At 37.5% G+C, this 19550-nt stretch overlaps 1 long non-coding RNA gene, 2 other non-coding genes and 1 pseudogene across 6 annotated transcripts; 2 read left to right on the top strand and 2 right to left on the bottom strand.

Moving 5' to 3' along the window:
- Positions 1–733: 733 nt before the first annotated feature.
- On the top strand, positions 734–5656 carry LOC123086032 (uncharacterized). Of its 4 annotated transcripts, none has more exons than XR_006440299.1 (3): positions 734–1301; positions 1406–5199; positions 5290–5656. It is a non-coding gene; the product is annotated as an uncharacterized lncRNA (long non-coding RNA). The 4 variants fall into 4 exon arrangements; XR_006440300.1 differs by having other exon boundaries at positions 1406–1953; positions 2061–5656; XR_006440297.1 differs by having other exon boundaries at positions 734–1138; positions 1220–1301; positions 1406–5656.
- Positions 5657–10666: 5010 nt separating this feature from the next.
- On the top strand, positions 10667–10737 carry TRNAW-CCA (transfer RNA tryptophan (anticodon CCA)). Its single transcript has one exon. It is a non-coding gene; the product is annotated as a tRNA-Trp (tRNA).
- A 2788-nt stretch (positions 10738–13525) lies between these two features.
- TRNAY-GUA (transfer RNA tyrosine (anticodon GUA)) lies at positions 13526–13607 on the bottom strand. The gene has a single exon. It is a non-coding gene; the product is annotated as a tRNA-Tyr (tRNA).
- A 4153-nt stretch (positions 13608–17760) lies between these two features.
- LOC123083805 (photosystem II CP43 reaction center protein-like) lies at positions 17761–19163 on the bottom strand (annotated as a pseudogene).
- Positions 19164–19550: the final 387 nt, after the last annotated feature.

Genomic DNA, 19550 nt, shown 5'->3' on the forward strand with positions numbered 1-19550 from the left:
GCAACGATGGTGTCTTCTTGTTTGTGTAGGCCAAGTCCTTATGTTTGGGCCAAGCCCAAATAGTGCAAAGAAAAATTGAAAATAAAATTTATTTTTTCAAAAAACAAAACATTCTGAAATATATATTTTTGAGAGAAATGTTCTTACCCCTCAAAAAACAAAACATTCCTATTCCTGAAGAACGTTCTTTTAAGCAAAACATCTATTAAAAATGTTCTTTTTCAGAGAAATGTTCCAATTTCATAAAAAACATTAACTGTTCTTGAAAAAGTGCTCCAATTTTTATTTAAGTGTCAACTTTTATTAAAAATTAGGGAATTTTCACATTCAACTTTTCATCGATATTTATTAAAATTGGATATAAAAAATGATGCACAATGACACATGAAGTAGGTGGTGCTCCTTTTTTCGCCCGGTGCAATGCACGGGCTCTTTTGCTAGTAATAATAATAATAATAAAGCATGGATTGACTCCGTGGTTTCACCGTCACAATACGCTTTCTCTTGTGAATTTACGCTTTCAATTCGCATTTAAAACATATACGTAAGGTGGTACTAAATTTCGTCCGTTCAATTTTGTTTTCACAGCTTCGTATTACATGGGCCAAAAAATTTGCTATGGGCCATGGGCCGCCGCCTACCCGGCTCCAACCGAACACGCGCCGGCCGCTAATTTGCCTAGTTTCCTTATTTGTATTCAACCCATGGTCCTCCCGAACCGGTATACGGGCGAGAGAAAAGAAAATAAAAATAGCCCATCCAGCAGCACGACCTGCCTGCAATCCTGCAGCGCGCCGCCGCCTCCTGCCCGCCCCGCCTCACGGCGCGCCGTCGGCCACCCCCTCCGCCGAGCGCCGCCACCGCCTACCCGCCTCCCATCTCGGTCCCCGAGCGCCCGACCCGGCCGTCGTTCGTCGCCAGCACCTGCGGATCCGGCTGACCCTCGCCTTCCCCGTCTGTTGCACCTCCTAGCGCCGCCACCCCACCCCTGCCATGCTCTGCCGCCTGGATCCACATCCCCACAACCGGAAAGGGTCCTCCTCGAGGAGCTGCGCATCCTCTGCCTGCTCCAACGCTGTACACATCCTCTGCTTGGTTGACTCCCACCGCCTACGATCGTTGCTGCCGTCTGATCAGGGTAATGGATTTGAAGGTTGATATATCTTGAGTTGTCCCATTATCAGACTTAATTCAGGATTCAACTCAGGAGAGTGTACAGAACATGCAGGTTTGTATTGTTTCCAGTGTATGTTGGTCATGCATCGGATGTCACTCGGTTTCTAGGAATTTCAAGATGGCATGTAAGCTTCTCCTATTTGACGTATTTTTACTTTCTCAAAATCTCTTTATTAATACCAATGGTGATTTTATTTCTGCCTGATGACTTCCTGTCATATTGTTTTAGCAAAGAAACCAACAAACAAGGAGAGAAAACTTAAACAAGAGAGATGTATGAGGATGCCGGTGTCTCGTCAAACATGTAGGCTCCGTTCGGTTTACAGGGAAAAGCAAAGGAATCAAGATCCTGTAGTTTTTCTCCCCTTCGATGCGTTCGGAACACAGGAAATGGGAACAGTAAATTTAGGGAAAGGTGGGCCCATCCACACGGTTCCAGAGGAATAGAAACATCTGCCTCAATCTCATTTTTCTGGCGTAGACTTGAGCAAGAGTGAAGCTCAGTTAATAAACAATGTTTCCTTGCATGTGGCATGTACGACACCACACATTTGTTCTATTTTTTTAATCGGCCCAACTATCAGTTTCCTATGGTTCTTGCCCCTTTGAACCGAACACCGTCTTTTCGTTTCTATCCTTCATTTTCTACTCCTTGGTTTTACCCCAACAATCCTATGCCTTCAATGATTCCCGTCGTTTTCTTTCCCTCCATACCGAACGGGGCCGTATTGTGTGAGGACACCCTTCGTCCGACCTAATATTGACGATCATCCGCAGGTACACACATACATGTTCTTCCCTGCCGCCTCTTGGTTTAGTTCACATGTCTTGAATTACTTTGATCCTTTTGGTAACTTGGTTTGACCTCTGTGAGGAATCTACAGCAGCACTTCAAAACTCCCAGGTTGCTTTCATCAGCAAGCTTACAGCTGCCACATGGTGGAACTCAATAATACAACACTATACGATGCACCTGAGATTCCAATGGATACCTGTCGAAGCGATGTGGTCATCAGCATGTATGCTCTCAAGCTCCTGGTAGAGCATTTTCCCTTAAACGATGCTATTGTCACATGATGCATATCATGGTTCTGTTGGTTGGTAATTTGACCTGCACAACACTTGCTGATATTATCCTTTCCAGGATGCAGAATGATTCTTCAATTTGGGGTGCCAACTATGCTAGCTTTATATTGCTGAATGTAGGAGCTTATTATTTTCTTGTTATATTAGTTATTCAATGATATTGGGCAGGGAATCTGAATGAACTATTCTTTCTGATTCCTGGAGTTACATGTGTGATTGCTTAGACTCTTCTAATTCTGTCATAGTCTGGTTGGTTGCTTGGCTGAAATAGTTTCTTACGGGCCTCCTTCTGGACCTATTCCCACTTATATAGAATATATTTTCCACTGGTTTCGTCAAACAAAAAAGTCATATACATTAAATATTTAAAGTTTTGTCTTGTTCATACTTTCTAAAGTCTGAAATTGTACTGAAATCAGCATAGAAATTTCGCAAGTAAGAATATTAAAGGTACCCGTGTCATTCATCCCTACTAGATGATAAATGCTACTGCTATTTTTTTCTCAAAGATGCCTCATTTTCATTAAGAAGAAAGCTCAATAGACCAAAATTCCATATCATTTCTTCTTTCTTAAGGAAAACTGACTACAGGTAGCAATCACATGTTCAGCCTATTTTTAGTTGACAATATACTGAATAATTTGACAGTGAACAAGCACAGAACATGCTCTCAAGAAGCGATAGTTTTGAACCTGAATTTATAAAAGAAAATGAACCAATTCGTGTTGAAAATATCTTAGGCAGCAAATCCACCAGGTTTGAGATGTTCACAGAAACATGTCAGTTTCAGGAAACTATAATTCAGAATTGTCTATCTAATCCATCAGTAAGCAAGCAGAGGCCATGTTGTCAAGGAACAGAGTTCAAAAACCATCAATCTCAGGAACACTCTGACCATGTATTTGATTCTGTTGAATACCCAATATATGATAAGATGCTATTTTCATTTGCTAGGCAACCATGAAAAAGTTTCAGCCCAATTCATAATTTAAATTAGTCCTGTGTGTTCTTTTATTCAGTTATTCTAATTTTACTCCTGTGTGTTCTTTTATTTAGTTCTGTGAGGAAGAAGAAGGGATTACATCGATGTGTAATATATTCTTTGTTCTGCAACCATACCTACATGGGATTATAGTTCAGTTAGAAATCTGAGTTTATTTTCCTCCGGAAATGAGCATTAGCCCTCAGAACAGAAACGAACCACACAACTATCCTCCTACTTAATTATTAGTCTGTATGTTCATTATTACAGTAAGTTCAAAAACTGCATTTGTGTATTTGTACCAAGCTTTCTTGCTCATCTCATTCTGTACGTACCATTTTGTATGTCGGAAAGCAATGGTTTCTATATAGAGCTATAGTTCATCTATATGTTTCTGCTATATATTATTGATGTGTTTCCCTCACCTGCTATTTGAATGACATAATCCTTCAGATCTTTCCCAAGTTTGGTGTTAAAGCTAACAAGACTCCTCCTTCCTGTAAATACAACTTTGAACGAAGGAAAGCAAGACAGGGCCGCCTTTATATCTTGGATCACTCCATAGCAGGGAGCAAGAGTGGGCACATCCGAGTTTAGATATTCAGTCACCGTTTTGCAATCCATCTCAAGCTCCACGGGTCCTCTGAAAACTTTTGCCAGAGCATGCAGCCGAACCAGGGTTGCCCGGGCCTTCAGCTTCCTCCACACTATTGGAAAATGGTAACTGATAGTATGTCGACAGATAAACTTAGCCTCTGTAATCCCTGGCTACAGCCCCCGCCCATCCCAGCCACTGATCTGCTAAAAACTTGCGTCGGTGTTCAACTACGCCGAGCCCTGTTCGGGCGGTGGACTACTGTATGGGTGGCAGTGAAAGAGGTATTTATGTGGTAAAGGACGGGGTCAGTTGTTCCTTTCCCTTCTCTGAACTCATCTTTTCCATCGCATTGCCCAACTCTTCCTCGTACTTCTGCCGGAAGCTGACAGAGTGCAGAACATATTCTTTTCCTTCACAGACTACTACAACGCACAGGCATCTTCACGAAGAGAACATAGGGATTTTAAGTTTTGTATAGCCTGCACTGGAGGCTGTAGAGTTAAGTTTTTGTACATTTTGCGAATCGTTTTGTTCTAGATTCTCTTAGTGTATATAGTCTAACTATAGAAGATTATTTACTATCTGCAAATTTGCTTTTTTTTTCCATTGCTGATCATGTCCTCTCTGTGCACTTGCATCCTTCTGTTAACAGTTTAGTGATCTAATGAGTATTCAGAAGGGACGCTGCATGTTCCTAGATGCATAGCTTTTCTTATATAGATTTTCATTACAATGTTTTTTTTGTCGAATTCTCACAATGAAATCCGAACAAACCATACCTTTAGAGGCCAACATAATGGCACTTAAAATAAATGCTAATTTGCACTCACGCTGCAATCTGGTGCCCATTCTTCTGGTGATTTGGTCAAATCTACAACCAAGCAAAGATATTTTACATGCTATAAGAACTAAGTTATGGATTTTGTGTTCCCATGTCTATAATATGTGTGCTCTGTCGGTTCCCTGCAAGCTCTTTCGGCCATGACCTCAAGTTCTGCAGCTAGGCTGTGAATGTGTTGGTCCTTCTCACCGTCCACCGATGATGGTGCCCAAGATAAGTGATGGAAGGAGAAAAGGATGTTGCTGTCGCGCGGTCGTCGGAACGACTTGCCGTGGACGTGGCCATGCACTGGATGCCATCGACGACTAGCCTCCGCAAAATACGAATGCATGGGATTCTGCTACAAACATTGGGGAGTGTGTACTGTTGCGGTGCTGTGACATATACACTCTGTGGAAGAAACCCCTGTTTGATTTACAGGTGATGCTGATTCGTCTGGAATCTACTTTTGATAGATCAATCTAGTTTGTTGGCTGCTGTGTGGCTTCATGTGACGCTGCAGTGCACTACGGAGAGGTACAGGTCCCCAGAACTACATGTATGTACCGAATTGTTTCATCTGTCGATTTTGACGTTCAATATTGACTCCTTGATCCCGTTTCTTAGGGGTCATGATTGGCAATTGGTCGTGGGCAATGAACTAAAATGTCTATTAAATGTTCATGGATATCTTAAAAGGAGAACAGTTCAGACTTTAGATGTACATTATATTTGATGCATCAGTCTAATCTGTACTTCAAATTACAGTGTATGATTTGTTTGGACACTACATATATATTTGATGGAGCCGTCTAAGTTAGACTATTGGACATGAAATTACAGTGTACAATTTCCATCCAACTTACTAATTCAATTTTACTTATTTTTATAAACTCTTTAATAATAATTAAACAACATAATAATCTAGAAAATATTTTCCGAAGGATGTTTTTTACATCTTCCTATATCATTTTGATGTGAGATGGGTTGTAAATACAGGTCTATAAATAATTTTATCATAGTTGTTTTTTAACATTTGATAGCCATCGTTTGGGGATAAGCAGCATGTTGAAATTGAGTGGAGAGGGTCCTTGAGCCATGCTTATTAGGGTAAGGGTGTGCGCTATTATTTTTGGAAAAGATACCAGTGATGTCTGCTTATGTGATGATTATGTCATGGATGATATACCCATGTCTATGCCGTCGCGAATATGCCCGTCATGTCGTAGTGTTCTATTTTTTCCCGTTGCAACGCACGGGCATTTGTACTAGTAATTCACAAATCCAAATCTGCTAATTGTTCTCTAATAGCACCTGCCCCTGTTGCAATTTCCCGATTTCGAAATGTTGCAAAGCCTGGGGTAGAAAAAAAAGGGAGAAATGTTGTGGTTACAGGATGCAATTTCCTCTTGGAATAAACCTCGTAATCGTAAAAAAGTGGGTTTTTTAGTGTTGGGCCTAGCAAAAGAGAAATCGCCGTATACTAGGCCCTCCAACTTCTTAAGAGGTTTATCTAAAAGATTCGCGATATAACTAGGAAGACCTTTCAAATACCACACATGAGTCACGGGACATGCGAGTTTGATGTATCCCATTTGATATCTTCGTATCCAAGAATCCACAAATTCTACCCCGCATTTTTGGTAAAATCTTTCATCTTTGTTTTCATCTCCGCTCGCTCGAGAATTGCCACAAGCACAAATCCTGCTTTTTATGGGTCCAAAGATTCTTTCGCAAAACAATACATCTTTTTCTGGTTTATCGGTTTTATAATGAAAAGTAGAGGGCCTTGTGACTTTGCCAACGACTTCTCCATTAGGTAGGTTTTTGTTAGCCCGAGCCTTTATTTGTTGAGGGGAAATGAGTCCAATTTGAAGTTGCTGATGTTTATATTGGTCAATCATAAAATAGAAATAAGAAAAGAATTTATATTTATTCCGATCAAACTTCCTCCCTATTAACCTGGAAGTTCTTTTCAGATACAAGGAAATGATTTAGTTCTAGAGCCAAAGATCGTAGTTCTCGAACGAGCACTCGAAAAGATTCTGGAGGATCCTCATGATTAGGTATTCTTTTTCCCCGGATCGTAGCATTAAGTATTTCTTGGCGAGCTATAAGATGGTCAGATTTGTAAGTAAGTATCTCTTGTAAAATATGAGTAACACCAAATCCTTTTAAAGCCCAAACTTCCATTTCTCCTACTCGTTGTCCCCCTTGCTTGGCTCTTCCTCTAACCGGTTGTGGTGTAACAAGTGAGTAGGAACCAGTAGAACACCCATGAATTTTCTCATCAGCTTGATGAATTAATTTTACGATATAGGACTTCCCTATTAGAACAGGTTGCTCAAAGGGGTCGCCTGTTCTTCCATCAAATATTCTGCTTTTTCCCGGGTACTCGGGTTCAAATATCCATGGATTTTTTGTTTCTTTACTGGCTTCATATAATTCTGAAAACACAAGTTTTCTTGAAGCCTCTTGCTCATATCTCTCATCAAAGGGTGCTATTCTATAACGTTTCTTTAGCAGATCCCCGCTAATCCGAGCGAGCTTTCAAATATTTGTCCCACATTCATTCGGGAGGGTACTCCTAAGGGATTGAAGACCATATCAACGGGTTTTCCATCTTGCAAATAGGGCATATCTTGCCTAGGCAAAATTTTGGAAATGATCCCTTTATTCCCATGTCTTCCGGCTACTTTATCCCCAACTTTGATTTCACGTTTCTATAAAATATATACACGAACCATTATGTCGATTGGGTCCCTTTGGATCCATTTCACATCGATAACGCACCCTCTTCCACCTATAGGTAATTTCAGAGAAGTTTCTTTTGAAGTGGAAACCTCAAGGCCAAATATGGCCCGTAATAATCCAGCTTCTGTGATATAAGATGATTCGCTCGCTATCTGAGGCGTTAATTTACCTACTAAAATATCACCAGTTTCTACCCAGAATCCCAACCTAACAACTCCATTTCTGTCCAAATTGCGGAGTAAATGTTCTTCTAGATGTGGTATTTCTTTAGTGATTTTTTCAGCGGAGTATCTTATGACTATCAGTAGAAATGATCTTTCCCTCGCGTTCAGCTATAATGGAAACCCTCGAATCTAGAGCTGTTTGGCGTTGCAATCCAGTTCCAACAATGCATTTCTCGGACCGAGAAAGCAGAATTGCTTGGCGCTGCATATTAGAACTCATTAAAGCCCTATTCGCATCATTGTGCTCAATAAAAGGAATGAGAGAACCCCCAGTAGAAAAATATTCGAAAGGAAAAATACATCTAACATGAATCTGTTCCCATGCAATAGTCAAGAATTCCTAACGGTATCTAGCCGGAACAACATGTTCTTCCTGAATACCTTGACTCGAGACAAAGAATTTCCTGCTGCTATCATATAATATTCATCTCTATTTGGTGATAGATAAACCACCTGTCTCTCTTTTTTTTCTTTTTCTTTCTCAGCAGATATTTCATAAAACGTACTCTATATGGATCCCCACAAGTGATCAATTCTCGCATGAATTTCTAAGGATCCAGTAAGTCCAACAATGATTCCTTCAGACGTGTCAATTGGACAAATACGCCCATAGTGACTCGGATGAATATGTCGGCTTTGAAAACTTGCGGTTCCCCCTGTCAACCCTCTAGGATCTAAACAACTCACTTTTAGCCCATGAACAGTTTGTGTCAATGGATTCGTTTGATCAAAAACTTGAGATAACGGGTATGTGCCAAAAAAGGTCTCATAAGTAGTTATTAATAAAATTGAAGTTGAAGTTGGAGTTACCAAAGTTTGGGGAGTCAGTTTCGATTGACGTATGAATACTCTACGAATAGTATTTTGAACTGCATGTTGTATACGACGAAGAGCCAATCCAAATTGATCTTGTAACAGATCCACAACCGAACGAATACGTTTATTTTTCAAGTGATTCATATCGTCATCGTCAAGTATACCTGTTCCAAATTTCATTCCAATCGAATGATCCGTAGCGGCCAATACATCTCGTGGTAACAAGAATGTATTGTTCTGAGGTATATCAAGATTAAGTCTCCGATTCATATTTCGTCGACCAATCCTTCCTAATTCACATTTTTGTTGAAAAAACTTCTTTTGTAATTCCTTGCATAAGGACTCCGAAAATAGCAGGTCCCCACCTACACAAGCAAATTGTTGATAAAACTCCAAAATAGCTTTTTATTTTGACTCAATCCTCTTCTTCTCCTTAGCATTCGGGAAAGACAAGAAAATTTCAGGGTAGGAAACATTATCTAGAATTTCTCTTAGATTCGAACCCATAGCTGATGATAAAACTAGAATAGATATCTTTTGTTTTCTACTCACGTGAGCCCATATCCTTTCTTTTTTATCAATTGCTAATTCCGATCTCTCCCCCCAATCTGATATTATAGTGCCAGTGTAGATAGAAATTCCCTTATGATCTAATTCCGAGCGGTAGTAAATACCAGGACTTAGCAATATTTGATTGATCACAATTCGGTATATTCCATTTATAATAAAGGTTCCTAAGGAATTCATTATAGGAATGTTTCCGATAGAAATGGTTTGCTTTTGCACATCGAAACCAAAAATTAATCTCGCAGATACATATAATTCGGAAGAATAGGTGAGTGATTCATACACAACATCTCTTTCTTTTATCGAGGGTTCTAGCAATTGATATCCTTTCGCAAATAATTGAAATCCAATTTCATGATCTGGATCTTTAATTGTTGGAAACTTGTCAAGTTCTTCTGCCAAGGCTTGATTAATGAACCTACAAAATCCCTCGAACTAGATCTGACTAAATCCGGGTATTGTGGACATTCCCTCGTTTCCATTCCGGAGCATCTTAATCTTAAGTTTCCTGTTTATCAAAGAAAAATTCTATTATCAACTCACTCTTCATCAATCCCTCTGGATCGATCTAGCAATCATGCAATCTATATTCTGTTCACTGAATCACATGAAATTCTAGGGAACTCCACATACGTATTTCATATATGTATTTCATACATATGAATAGAGACCATTTGGACAAAAGTTTGAGTTTGCCAGGGGTACAAATGAAATGAAAATGAATTGATAAAACATTCCTAAAAAAATTCTGCCACTTATACTTTATGTTATGATATTCTAATCAGATTGGATGGCAAAGATTTCTCATTTTATCTCCTTTCTATGAATGTAATAAAGTTGTAATATAATATACTAGAAAGTTTGACTTTACTTCGATTTAGAATAGCGTGCTTACTTTAATTTCTCAAAATAATTTGAGGGTTCTTTTTTATTTCGGATCGGAGTAGTATAATTACTAGAAAATTCAGTATTTCAATGTGGAATTCTAAAATAAAGTAAGTCCCTTTTTTAAGTACATGCCAATCTAGTTATCCACCTCTCCCCATATCCATGCTTTTCTTTTATCGTAATTTCATTTGGGTAGGCCAAGATAGTCAGGTTATACTCTATATCAGAGCAAATTCCCTTTTTTATTCAAGATATTTAATTTAATACTTTGAAAAATTAAAGCATGATTCCCCATAGAGATATGTACATAAAGGGGATCTTTGGATAATAATGTTGTTCGGACCTAAAGTTTACCTATACACAGACTAAGCATAAAGCCATAATATTTCATTATGCCATTGAAGGGGGGGAGATAATACCGATTTAAGAGTAGTTCACTACTGCAATAAAAAAAGAGAATTCTAGTTAACGGTTCCAATTTATTCTGAATTTTGCAGCCTGTGAATAGAAATCCACTTTTTCTTCTTTTTCATCTCAATAGAAAGAAATGGGAAGTTTTATTGTGTTAACAATGTATTTTTTAAGATAGAATCTATCGAGGAGAATAATAGAAACTAGATCAAAAAATGCAGGAATAGATTTTTTGAAAAAGATTCGAAAAAAGTAAGTAGAATTATATTCAAAATAAAAGGGGCTTTTCGTAAGAAAATGTGGAAGAATATTTGTTGTTTTCTAGATTTTTGATCGGATTTTTTGGCGGCATGGCCAAGCGGCAAGGCAGGGGACTCCAAATCCTTTATCCCCAGTTCAAATCTGGGTGCCGCCTGATCAATAAAATACTTAGGGTTTTTTTATAGTGCTGATCGAATTCGATAAATTTTTACTTTGCATAAGTTCGGGCAAGAGAGTAACTGGGCCTGCCGATATTGGGTTTAGAGAAACCATACCATAGTTCTATCCTCAAACTAGGGTTAGGGTTTGTTTTGACGGTAGTGGCCAAAATGGTTATCAATAGGGGCAAGGTAGTGTTTCCTTATTCTTTTATTATATGAATTTGAATTGGTTATTAATTGAGATTTGATTTGATAATTTTAAAATACGAGGATAAGATGTCAGAAATCTTGGTATCCAAAGAAAGGTCTCTAAGGGGTATTCTTTTTTTTTCAATCTAAGATTCAAGAAGGGACTCCACGAAAGAATATCTAGACTTACTAATTATTATACATTTTTTTCTCGTACATCTTATGTTACCTACATACACTAAAGTAAGGACTACTTAATTCTAACGAGAATCAAATTAAATAGGTCGATCAAAAATCAATTTAGGAGTTGTGTTATGGATAAAATCTCTTCATTCTTTCATAGAATGGTACAAAGCAAGGCTGCAGGGTTTAGGTCAAAAATAAACATTAGGTAACGTAGGTATCCAATAAATACTTATCTATTGATAATTTTATGGTATATTCGGGCGTCCTTTGCTTAAAAAAAGAGTAACAAAAGGAATAAAAAATCTTCATATTCTCGCTTCTTCTATTCAGGACATCATTCCCGTACTCTTTCTTTTTTAAGGAAAAAAGGGCTATAGTATCCTATTTTTAATGCTCTCTAATTCTACCAGAATTCCTATAAGAATTTGTTAGGAGTAAATTCCTTGAACTGATTGATCCATGGCCTTAGGGCAGAATCCCTTTTTGACTCTGTACCCTTGATTCCACTATGATTATTGATCAATAGTAGAATAATCCCTTCATAGAAATAGGAGACATAATTTAGATGGATATAGTAAGTCTCGCTTGGGCTGCTTTAATGGTAGTCTTTACATTTTCTATTTCACTAGTAGTATGGGGAAGGAGTGGACTCTAGGGATACTACTAATTGATTAAGTAATCAAATTGTTGTATCAATTCTTTTCTTTAATGGATCATTTTGCGTTAATCATTTTGTCAAATGTTATTCTTTAATCTTTTTCTTTAGTTTTTTTTCACTCCTGTAAGAAACTCTTGTATTGTAAGTTGCAATGTAAGAAAGAGCCATTATACCAATTCAGAATTTCTACTAGAAATGACGAATGGTTAAAAAAAGTTCCATACATAAGAAAATTAGACTTTCTTCCACGAAACTATTCACGGCATATCACACATTTTCCATTTCCTTTTACTATTTACTATAGTCTATTTTTAATATTATTTTTCTTTCCTTCCATGGATTCTTTGGTCAAGAATTGTCTTAGATTTTTTTTTATTTTGACCTGATTGAAATTAAGTGGATGCAATGAAAAAAGAAATTGAATTAGACTACTTAACTATTTCAATCTACTAATCTATTCTATGTAGATTCAAAGATAATATAATAGAAAGAATCTAAAGTGTCGTAGAAAAAACTATATGTAGTTCTTTCTACCACACTTTAAGATTCCAACCAGATCCTTTCATTTAAGACTTGGATTTTTTATTTAATCCATTTTTAATTTCTTCAATTATTAATTGGAATTCCAATTAATTATTTTGGTTGACTGTTTTTACATAAATAATAAGTAAAAAAGAAGCAGGAACTAGAATGAATAGTGTACTAGCAATAAATGCGAGAATATTGACTTCCATAACCTCTTTATTTTTTATTTTCACAATAACTCAGGATGTAATCCCATGGAGAGGGAAAAGTGGTATCTTGTAAATTCAAGGGTAGGGCTTGCATTCTGATAATACTGAATCAATTCAATATTATGAATATCGGATCTATCAAATCAATTCATGGATGAGAGTTATATTTCATGGATGAGAGTTATATAGTATAACATAGGAAGATCCTCTATCCACACTAAGACCAAAATGGGTTTTCTGATTGGATTAGGAATTCCCTCTTTTTTAATCCTTTTCTACTTTTTCTTTTCTATATCTCTAACCCACGAGCTTTCTTAATCTTATACTTTCTTAATCTTATACAATTTCCCTTCTTTTTTCTTATAGTTACACATACAATTATGTATGTATTATATGACCAACTTTCTATGGGTCACATAGACATCCAAATAAGCAGTAGAAGTGAGATGGGGAAAAGAGGTCTGAAATAAAAAGGGAATACGATTTATGTATGGATTCCGGTAAAATACCGATACTCTATTCCATAAGAGTGGAATAGGAAATTAAGATGAGGATGGTAAAAGGAAATATCAATTTCTCCATTCATTAAACCCTAGTTTGGGCCTGACGGGGCTCGAACCCGCAGCTTCCGCCTTGACAGGGCGGTGCTCTAACCAATTGAACTACAATCCTCGTGGGGTGTATGGCATACCCGTTCTTAAACAGAACTGTACGAAGATTCGATTCGTCTTTCATACTCTAAGAAATAGACGAATCATATACTACATACCCACATATTATATTATATGTGGGTATAGTGAGAGTGACATAACTAGTATGTCGTGATTTTTTATCACTAAAATTGGATAATAATCCAGCCTTCAATAAGAAAAACTCTTTTGTTTGTAAGGAAGGAATGAGAGAGATATGGATTAGAAAAAAAATCCTTTTTTCTTTATCTTTTATTTCTATAGATCAGACATTTTATTTTATGGAAGAATTAGTTCATACTCACGAAGCCCTAGATTTTTGGTTTGGGCCGAGCTGGATTTGAACCAGCGTAGACATTGTCAACGAATTTACAGTCCGTCCCCATTAACCACTCGGGCATCGACCCAGGAAGAATTTATTCCAGGGTTTTTGCTAATCTATGATTAACCTCCTTTCATAATACTCCCTACCCCTAGGGGAAGTCGAATCCCCGATGCCTCCTTGAAAGAGAGATGTCCTGAACCACTCGACAATAGGGGCATCACTAGACGATAGGGCCATATACAACCGCTCGTGATTATACTATAATCATAGTATGAGCAGTTTTTTGGAATTGTCAATATACTCGAAAAGTATAAATAGATCCAAAGCAAAGAGTTTTTTCCAAATTTTCTGTTATGTTTTCATCTAGGATTTTTTAGTTGATCGTTATAGATTAATTCTCCGTGCTTCATTTAGTATTCAGACCAAAAATGCATCCATCCCGCACTAAGTCATAAAATTCTCTATAAATATAGAGAAAGTTTCAAAAACAAAGAAAAAAAGTGAATCAATTTAGTAGAAAAGTACTCTATCAGATTCGAACCAACGACTTACGTCTTAGCACGAGATTACTCTACCACTAATTTAAAAAGCTCTTTATCGAATTTGAACCGGTGACTTATGCCTTACCATGGCATTACTCTACCACTAAGTTAAAAGGGCTTTTTATTTAATTCAAAAATTAGCCACTTGGATTTCCCATTATGGGTCTACTGCATAATGTACATATTATATATATATAATATAGAGATAGAGAGAGACATTATGTAGAGATTGTATATGTATATATCGATATCTTGAGAGCACAAAATAAAATTAATAAAAAACATACCCTACATAACATATCCAACTCTTCTTCGTTCAGGGTTTTCCGTTTCCGAAGACTAGTAAAATAGGCGGATTCTGGATCCCCAAGGATTCAATGGTATATGGATATGGAAAATATAAGATTTTCGATCCTAGCGGGAAAAGGCGGGGAACAGATACCCAATAGGATATATGATCCTTGGGAGGAACTTTTGGTAATGACCTTGATCCTCTATGCTATTTTTTATGTGTTCTTAGTTCTATTGAACTTTTTTCATTCTTTTGAACAAGAATCTAATAAACTAAAATTGAGTCAGTGGAAAAAAGGAGAGAGAGGAAAGTGTTAAATGCAGAGAGTCGACTAATCAGAGACTTTTAGGATCTTCTTTACATAAGGTAAATCTGTCGGCCCTTTCCGTTTTTTCTTTAAGTTACAACTCTTTTCTGCTTACTTCTATCTAGCCATAGGGAAAGTCTATGATGAATTTGGAAAACTCATGTCACTCTTACTCTATGGCTCAGACTTAATGGGGGAAGAAAAAATCTTCCATAATTTCTTTTTTGTTCAATTCTGGACAAAAAAGAAAAGGAAAAAAGGAATTTATAGGGACAGCGTTACCCACTATATCCCCTAGTTTATATTGTAGGAATAATAAAAAAAATTAGCAGTCGGACACACTTACATCCTTGCAAAGTAAATAATTATTATTGTAGTCGTAACCGTAGAATAGGATCCTAATCAAAATAAATACATTTGGTTCAGGCGCTATTAGCATGGTAAGAAAAGATTTTTTTTACAGACCAGAGGGGCCATCTAAATCCTAAAGTAAAGGCGAGCGATCGAAGTAGAAGTACCAACGGCTCAATGTCATGAACCTTCTCCATCTGATTAAATAAGGGGGAATTAGCCTTCTTGTCAAATGGCTATCCTTGACAAAGGGTATCATTTATACCATAATCTACAATGTAGCGGGTATAGTTTAGTGGTAAAAGTGTGATTCGTTGTATTAATAATTGAATTTGAAATGATATACTTAAGGCATCCTTAAGTTTTTTATTTTTATATTCCGATGAAAACTTTAGTTCTTATAAAGGATTAAATTATTTTCCTCTCAATAGCATATTGAGGAAGAATATACATTCTGGCGATTTGTATCCAAAGACTAATTTAAATTGCATCCAAAATAAAAATAGGATTATGAGTACAGAGTTGCGAAGCATCATTTTGCATTGGATTAACTATTCCAATTTTTAAAATATGAGTAAAGGATCTATGGATGAAGATACAAAAATGTTGATTTCCAATCGTAACTAAATCTTCTTAAAATAAGGAATAAGGAAGCCAAATAGCTAAAAAACGATAGTTTTGGTTTACTAGAACCATCCGCATATTGTTTCAGCTTGGTGGAAACCCAATTCTGTTCCTCAGGATCTCTTGAATGAAATTAGGTAACGAAGTAAGTAGATTAGATGGATTTAGATAGAATTTCTATCTCCTACTCTATAAGGATCATCTAGAAAGCGGAGAGCTTTGGTTCCATTCAAATAGAAAAGCTGACATAGATGTTAAGTGGTGAGAATATCCATAAAGGAGCCGAATGAAATCAAAATTTCATGTTCGGTTTTGAATTAGAGAGATTAAAAATAATCAACCACCATCGACTATAACCCCTAGCCTTCCAAGCTAACGATGCGGGTTCGATTCCCGCTACCCGCTCCATTCTGTATAAAGGAGTATTCTATTTGTCTAGACATGTTAGAGGCTTGTGTTCAAGCCTTTTTTGTCCACCAGTTTCTGGTACTCCAGAGTGGAGTAGAGTAGTTTGGTAGCTCACGAGGCTCATAACCTTGAGGTCACGGGTTCGATTCTCGTCTCCGCACTTAGCAGTCTATATAGAAGGACTATTCTATTTCTCTAGATATGGTAGAGGGGCGTATCCAAACCTTTTTTATTCATTAGTTCTCGGCCCTAGAGGGCAAAATTGAGCAGTTTGCAAAGTCACTTGCCTTTAAAAAAAGAAGGCGCAATGTTTCTCCCTATCCTGCAGAAAATAAAAATGAAACGAAAGGGATAGTCTACCTCTCCCTTCCCTTTAAAAAGAGTTTGCCTGTTGTTTGCCTTAGTTAATACCCAATTTTTGGAGCTCTGTTGGCGAGTTCTATTTCTGCCTCCGGAGCGCCCTCTTTTTTGAGTGGGATGCAAAGGATGGGTAAGATAGTAAGGGATACGACACTAGACTAACACCTGATTAATACTTAATTTAATATAAGTAGTTAAACAGTTAACTAGACTAAACTTTTTATCATTGTACTTCGATAAATTAAGCGGGCGAGCGGCGGGAATCGAACCCGTATCTTCTCCTTGGCAAGGAGATATTTTACCATTTAGCTATGCTCGCTATGGTATATATTTTATAGCGTATATCCGCCTGGGTCAACCGTTTCATTTCATTTTCTATTATATTAGAGTTTTCCTTTTTTTATTATCTGTCAATGAATATTCTAATGGGAATGGAATTTCATAATACTGAAAGAGAAGAGCTAGCAATTCAAAACGCAAATTGCGTTTTAATACGTCTCACTATTCTAATTTTTTTAGAAGAAATGGCCTTTATTATTTCTTTTTTATGGGGTTAATAAATATTAACCAAATTTAATTTAAGAAATGAGAGAATTCGGAATAGCTACGAGAAAGACTAGTCCAATCCATAATGATGTACCGGAAAATACACCATTTTAATTATTTGACCAACCATAGGGAGAAGCAAATACAAGGGGTACACTAATTACTAAGACTGAGGAAGTCACAATTAATGCAAAAATAGCTAATTAGAAAGCAATAGTCATATTTCTAATCCTCCAAGCTACCGTCAAATAAAGTTGACTACATATTTGATCCCTCACTTAAACTAAAATTGTAAAAAAATACAAGAAGTAGGAGGGGTTTAATCATGAATCCATTGAATCTTCTCTTTAATTCAAATTTATTACTTAAACCGCTTTTTTATTTGGATATGGGGGTGAGAAGAGATTATTTACTCTTTATTTCACAAGCGGGTATAGCAGATCCTGTATCCGTGTATACAGTATACAGAGATATATCAAAAAGGAACTTGTATCTGATATCTTTCTAGAGGCTAATAAATCTTTTTATTTTTTATATGGCTATGTTCTATTTGTAGGAGTAAAAAAAGGATTAGGCTGTGGAGAGATGGATGAGTGGTTGATAGCTCCGGTCTTGAAAACCGGTATAGTTGTAGGAACTATCGAGGGTTCGAATCCCTCTCTCTCCTTTTGCTTATTGAATACGTTTGTTTCTTTTATTTTTTTTGTCCCTTATCTTTCTTTCATAAAAAGGAATGAATGGCTCGGCTAGATGGAATAACTGAGCCAGAACATAAAAAAGTAGAACATGTATAGATAAGAAAATCTTAGTTAAGAGGGTTCATGTAAAGAATATGTTCCAAATAATGATCGATTCCCTTTTCAAAACCTGCTATAGCAGCTCGGGCTCTTCCTGCATGCCATAAATGGCCCACAAAAAAGAAGAATCCTAGAACAAAATGAGAAGTTGATAACCAACTTCTAGGAGAGACATAATTAACTGCATTGATCTCGGTAGCTATGCCACCCACGGAATTTAAAGAGCCTAAAGGAGCGTGGGTCATATATTCTGCCGAGCTTCATTCTTGCCAAGGTTGTATGTCTTTTTTCAACCTACGCAAGTCCAAACTATTGGGGCCCCTTAGAGGTTCTAACCATGGAGCACGAAGGTCCCAAAAACGCATAGTTTCCCCTTCAAAGATAACCTCCCCAGTTGGGGAATGCCTTAGATATTTACCTAAACATGTGGGTCCTTGAGCGGATCCCACATTAGCTCCAAGACGCTGGTCTCTAACTAGAAAAGTAAATGTTTGAGCTTGAGAAGCTTCTGGCCCGGTGGGTCCATAAAACTCATTCGGATAAGCTGTATTATTGAACCATACAAAACAACAAGCGATAAAACCAAAGACAGATAAAGCAGCTAAACTATAAGACAAGTAACCTTCTCCAGACCATACAAATGCACGGCGAGCCCATGCGAAGGGTTTGGTTAAAATATGCCAAATTCTGCTAAATACACAAACAAAACCCAACCATACATGCCCACCAATTATATCTTCTAAATCATCTACACTAACAGTCCACCCTTCTCCACCAAAAGGAGATTTTAGTAAAATAACCAAATATAACACTGGGACTAAGGGTCAAATTGGTAATTTTTCTTACATCTCCCCTAGGGGCCAAGGTATCATATACACCTCCAAAATAAAGAGCCTTGAGTACTAGAAGAAAAGCACCTAGACCTAGCAAAATTAAGTGAATACCCAAAATTGTAGTCATTTTATTTCTATCTTTCCAGACATAACCAAAGAATGGAAAAGATTCCTCAAGAGTCCCGGGTCCCAGAAGCGTGTGATAAATGCCACCGAAGCCTAAGACTGCGGAGGAAATTAGGTGAAGTATGCCAGATACAAAGTACGGAAAAGTATTTAGAACTTCCCCCTAGCCCTACTCCCCAACCTAGAGTAGCTAAGTGTGGAAGTAAAATAAATCCTTGTTCATACATGGGCTTTTCTGGTACGAAATGGGCCACTTCAAATAGGTTCATTGCTCCGGCCCAGAATACGATTAATCCAACATGGGCTACATGAGCTCCAAGTAGTTTACCAAACAAATTGATAAGTCTGGCATTCCCAGCCCACCAAGCAAAGCCAGTGGTTTCTTGGTCACGACCAGCTAAAACGAAAGTTCCATTAAAGAGCATTTCCACATGGTAGAACCTCCTCAGGGAATATATGATTTTTGTCGTGGAGTTGACACGGCAGATGTCCTAGAGCAAGGACTTAGTTGTAGGGACATCACACTAGGAAGCTTAAAGGGGTTAATCAGGACAAAGGACACACGAGAGAGTTTTTATACTAGTTCGGCCCCTTACGATGAAGGTAAAAGCCTACGTCTAGTTGGGATTGGTATTGTTGAAGTTTCGGTCTCCAGGAGGCTTAACTCGCCGGCTTGGTTATTGACTTGGTTGTTTCTTGTCCTAAACCGCCACCGGGTCGTCCCCTTATATACACGGGTTGACGCCTGGTGGCCTACAGAGTCCCGGCCGGCTCATAATCATGTCCGGCTCGGTGACTTCCTTTACATGCCTTTCTTTACAAGTCTTTCCTTACATACG

This window comes from Triticum aestivum, chromosome 4A, assembly GCF_018294505.1.
Source record: "Triticum aestivum cultivar Chinese Spring chromosome 4A, IWGSC CS RefSeq v2.1, whole genome shotgun sequence".
Taxonomy (NCBI): Eukaryota; Viridiplantae; Streptophyta; class Magnoliopsida; order Poales; family Poaceae; genus Triticum; species Triticum aestivum.